Raw genomic sequence first — 5,575 nt, 5'->3', positions numbered from 1 at the left:
TCATCTACTTAAGATGAGGATCACTTGTAAAGACCAAATAGCTGTCTTTCTCTCTGTGGGGCTTGTTAATCTAAAAGAGAAAAATGTGTCAGTTTTGCTGAAGGCTGAATACTGAGTTATACTGCAAGACATCTAAAAAAAAGTTAAGTGAAGACCTTAATACTGCCCAGTATACTCGACATTTGGACCAATAAGTGCAATAATGACGCAGTTTTACAGTTTTAGTGGAAACTTACAGGAAGGAGGGCAGGAATAGAAAGTCATATCAAATTTCATACACAGCAGCTCTATTCCCTGTAGTTATGATATTATTTTATAATGAGTATAATTTCCGTAATTTCAATTAACACATTTCTTTGAAACGGTGCTAGACTTTTAGCCTACTGTGTAAAAAATAGGAAAGTACTGAATAATATACTGTGATTTTGAATCAAGTGTCTCAACTCTACATTACCTGTAAAATGAAAGGAGCTGGGCAAGCATGGCAATTGGTTTACAACGACTTAGGTTAAAAACTCTTGACCTAGAGAACCCGTTGTAATAGGGGGCATTGATGAGCTCAGTAATGTTTTACTAGCAGAAAATGAACTTGTTTCTATCTCTACTGTAGTGCTTGTAAACTGGTCTAGTTCAGACTCTGAGCTGCGTATTAACTATGTGCTTGCAAGAACACTTGAGAAGTGCTCTGGAGAGAGAAGAGGAGCAAGAAAAGGAGAGAAGAGGAGAAGAATAAAAAGAAGTGGGTTAAAAGAGGGTGACTTTCTCCTAACGCCAATGAAAGCATGATTTTCAGGCAAAATGGGAGATACATAGATCCACATTCATTTTCACTTTTGCTCACAGTGATAACGGATCATAAATTAGCCATATACAGAAGGTGAGCATGGTTACACTGACAAGATACATCTTGGATATTTGGATTTCCATTTTTCAAGAACCCGCCTTCAATTTTGCTTCATTGATGAATTCCTAATGAATAGAAGGACAATTTTAGGAAGCACCTTGCACAGACTTCCCATAAAGACCCTAAGTCAGAAGTACTCAGTCCAAACTAACAGAAAAGGCTACTCTAATATTTGTGCTAACAAATATTAGTTTTTACATTAGTCTTTACTCTTGTACAAATTCACTGGTGAATAAAATATATAATGGCTGTTTTTCTTTGCTTAATTAAATCAGCATTAGTATTTTCACAACTTGGAAATGAAAAGATTTCTTAAATAGCTAAATTACAACATATTCAAAAGCAAATATATTCTCACAACTGTAAGAATATTATTTCGTTTGTTCTTAATATTATGATTATATCTATAGATATGGATATTTGGATAAAATGTTCTTCCATGTATATGTACCTTAATGTTCAATTTGGAAAGTTTAGTCTTACTAGAATGAACCTGTAATTATTAAATTTTATCACTAGAGTTAGAAAAGAAGGGCAAAAAATTGTAGTGAATACCTTTAGTTATTAAGGATGTATATGTCACTCTAGAGAGTTAACTGAAAATACTGAAATACCTATACAAAGAACAAACTATAATGACATAGAGCACATACGTGCTCTCATTAAAATCATCTCTATTTTATTAACCTGATTGGAAAACAGCTAGAGAAAACACAATATTACCTCTTATTTTTCTGTGGAGACCATCTAGATTTTATGTAGAAGGAAAGGCAAGCATGATATCTAGGAGTAAATATGCCAGTCACTGTAGTAAGGAGAAAACTTAGCAGCACTGGATTAAGAGCTGGATGCCTAGATTAAGATTAGAGTAAATATTTGTAAATTCTCATTTCTTAAATTATGATAGAATTTTCTCATTTTCAAATTATGAATTAGTGTTCAGGCTATTACTTTCTTATTTTTCCTCTCAAATGCAGTGTCAGACAATGTTTCTCTGCATGCAAAGTATAAATTCTAAAGGCTATTTTGTTTTCAATTATTGGCCCAAGAGAAAAATATCTCTGGTAATAGCAAGATATTCAGAGGTGAAGTCATTCTCCCCGAACAAACCAGTTCACATCTGTGCCCCTCTTTAAATGAGAAAGTAGGCTTCTCCTCCACTTTGGGCCTTAATCAAAAGCAAAGACCTTCAACACCCTTGAGTTGCTTCATTTCAGGTGTCAATAAATATGCCTCATTGGCATTTAGAATAAGAATAACTTGAATGAATGTGCCATGTCTTTTTGTAGAATAACTTACATAAAATTCAACTTATTAATTAGAGAATTTATAATTGTAATATTTTAAAAATGTTTTTCAGAATGCTGTTTTAATATTCTGTCAAAGTGCAGAAATCACCATAGGTCCAGGTTATCTGGGTAGACTTAGACAGAAACTAATTCTTATTGGCCTGAGGATATGGGGCCTAGGGCTTCCAAAGACTACTGCAAGTTTAAGGAGGAGGAGAATGACATCCATTCAATGGGAAAAAGCAAGCACGCAAAGGGTGCAGACTTAGGGTCGTATTTTTTCTTCCACTCAAAGTCCTTAATCGTGATTAGATTTGCCCCTCATGAGAAACTACTAATAACTAGATTAAATATATGGCATAGTGGCTCGTAGGAGACTGGACATCAGAAAACAAAGCCATTTGCCCCTGTGTGAAGGGAAATGATAAGATGCTGCATAGGGCAAAGATGCTAGCCATGAAACAAGAGAGGGTTAACAAGCCAGAGCCTGTTGAGCTGTCTAGGAAATGGGCTTGGGAATTTGGGGGAATCTGAAGCTTCTGTAGTTTCCAGGAGAGCATAGCAAGCAAAGTGAGTGTCACACAGAGTCCTGAATCTTCAGAGAAACTTCTGCTGGGACTTGGTTGAGCACAGATAAGCATAAGCCTGTTAAGAAATTTCAATAAGTCAATGAGCTAATCATAGCGGTAGGAGGGGACCTTCTGAAAAACTGGTCATCCTCAGAGATAATGCCCATTCTGCTCAGCCAGAGTGGAAAACCACATAACTCTCCATGGTGCACAAAAATGGAACTTGCCTTAGTCCTCGGGCACTAACTTCAGATCTACCACTCTTCTGGTCTTCACAGCTACACACTGGCAGATCATTATGCATCTAAATAACTTCACAGAATTCTAAAATACAATGCAAGGACACTTGTATAAATATAAACTAATTATATAAATATAATTAACAAGTTTAATTTCACAATTGTGTCACCCAGTAAAAAATTATTAAACATTAAAAAGCTGGGAAAATAAACTCATGATAAGAAAAATTCAGTCAATTTACTAATGTAACGGTGACACACATAGTTGAATTGGTAGACAAAGACATCAAATATGTTATTACTACTGTGATATATGCTGCCAAGATGAGAGAAGAACAATTGAATGAACTAATCAGAGACATAGAAGATATAATACAACCTGAGATCAAACTTCTAAAGAAGATAGGTATCACCTTGTGCTTTAAACATAAAGGAGTGATTTTATATAAATCTTTATTTAAAATAATATCCAGTAGTTACATGTGAGAATTGAGCCCTTGAAATATAGTTAGTTCAAATTGAGATACACTACATAGAATACTTAACATATTTTAAAGACTTAGTATGAAATATATTCTTTTTTAAAAAGAGACAAACAACAAAGTTTGAAAAATGTTCTAAAATATTATTTCTTCTTTCTTTCTTTCCCTTTCTTTCTTTCCCTTTCTTTCTTTCTTTCTTTCTGTCTGTCTGTCTGTCTGTCTTTTTGTACCTAGAATCAAACTGGAGTTGCTGTAAGAGGTAACGTGGTAGTGCGTATAGTCCTTGTAAGATTCTACCACGGCCTACAGAGGCCAGGGCCAGAAAGTGCAGAAGGTGATGGTGCAATCCATCAACCTCATTTTAAGATACTGGCAGAATAGATCCGGATTCAGGTGTGTCTGTACGAACAAGTGAGTATGCGGAGAGAGGGCTGTGTTATTGGTTTTGATGAGCACATGAATCTTCTATTAGACAATGCAGAAGAAATTCATTCTAAAACAAAATCAAGAAAACTACTGGGTCAGATCATGCTGAAAGGAGAATATTACTCTACTTCAAAGTGTCTCCAGCTAGAAATGATCAATGTACTAAGATTGCAATGAAGTGAGGTAATGGCATTTATAACAATATGTAAAAAAGGCACTCAAGTGGATTGTCTTGGGATTATTTGTAAAATGTTTATTCATATTGTTTCAACTACCCTTGTGTTTTCACTAGAGGACACTAAATGTAGTGTTGTTTTCATTTAAAAAGTAAAATAAAATATTATATAATACTATTGTCTTAGTTACTTTTCTTGTTGCTGAGACAAAATATACAACACCCAAGGTTAATGGAGGAAAGTTTTATTTAGCTCACAGTTTGTAGAGGTGTTGGCCCATAACTGGCTGGCTGTGCAGCAGGGTGACATGGCACAGGGGCAACTGTTTATGGCAGCAGAAGATAGCAAAAGCAACATGTGAAGGGAACAGAAGGATGCTATCTGTCCCTTACACTGTTTGCAGGCTACCCACCCTAGGGCAGGTGTAGGACTCACACCCATAATCCCAGCATTGGGTCATACATCAGTCACAAACTCTAGATTCAGCCATCTATGAAAAGCTCACACCCTCTTGACTGCATGAGGCTTTGGGGGAACATCCAGACACAAACCATAACACTATATATTGGTTACATGTTAGAATGATGATATTATTGATGCTAGGTTAAGTAAAATATTTTAAAATTTATTTCACTGGAATTTTAAAATTTACCATGGTGACTATAAGTTTTAAATTGTGTATGTGCTTGCATGGGCAACTTGCACTGCAATGTCAATGCCAACATTTATCCTAGAGATGTAGAAACTGAGCTAGATGAACAACTGGACCTGTGCATAAATCTTCTTGATATCGTCTATCAATGAATATTCCAGTTAAAAGGCACACAGACACAGAGACCTATGTTTCAGTTAAAAGACACCTGACACACAGGAAGGAGAAGATATAAAAGGCAGTCTGTCATGACCTGGGTGTTCTTCATATCGTTTTTAGATACCGATCTGTACTTAAATGTGTATGCATTTTCCTAAAGTATGTATGTAGTAATTACGGCCTTGTTATAAGGTTTTTATGCTTATATTTATACTCTCATGGTTGCTGCAGTATTGTTCACAATAGCCAAGGAATGGAATTAACCTGAATGTGCCTTAGTGAATGAATAGATAATGAATATGTGGAATACAACACAAGAGAGAACTATTCTGTGAAAAGCTTGTCTCTCACATGTGGTAAATTCAAGCTGGACACAGTTGTATTGATTGAAATGTGCCAGGTACTTAGTATATAATTGGTATTTTGTTTTATAATGTTGGAACTGCTTATAGAATACTCATGGAAAATGATAAAATAAACAGAAAAGATGACCGTTAACTTATATCAAACAAAACATGAAAGTGTAAGGTGAAAAACTTTCCTAAATAGAATGATTAAAATAATAGAATTTCTAAAAGAAAACATTCAGAATATTTCATGATCATTAGTTATACAAAATGTCATATGTCATATATATATATATATGTATATATATATGGAGTAAATATATAAATGTCAT

General features: G+C 34.8%; 1 pseudogene; it reads left to right on the top strand.

The window, feature by feature from the left end:
• Positions 1 to 3,325: 3,325 nt before the first annotated feature.
• Positions 3,326 to 4,057, top strand: LOC106146367 (annotated as a pseudogene).
• The last annotated feature ends 1,518 nt before the right edge of the window (positions 4,058 to 5,575 follow it).

The sequence above is a fragment of the Chinchilla lanigera genome, unplaced genomic scaffold (assembly GCF_000276665.1).
Source record: "Chinchilla lanigera isolate Chin_1 unplaced genomic scaffold, ChiLan1.0 scaffold00075, whole genome shotgun sequence".
Classification (NCBI taxonomy): Eukaryota; Metazoa; Chordata; class Mammalia; order Rodentia; family Chinchillidae; genus Chinchilla; species Chinchilla lanigera.
The sequence above is the reverse complement of the archived record's forward strand: the minus strand, read 5'-3'. Positions and strand labels throughout refer to the sequence as shown.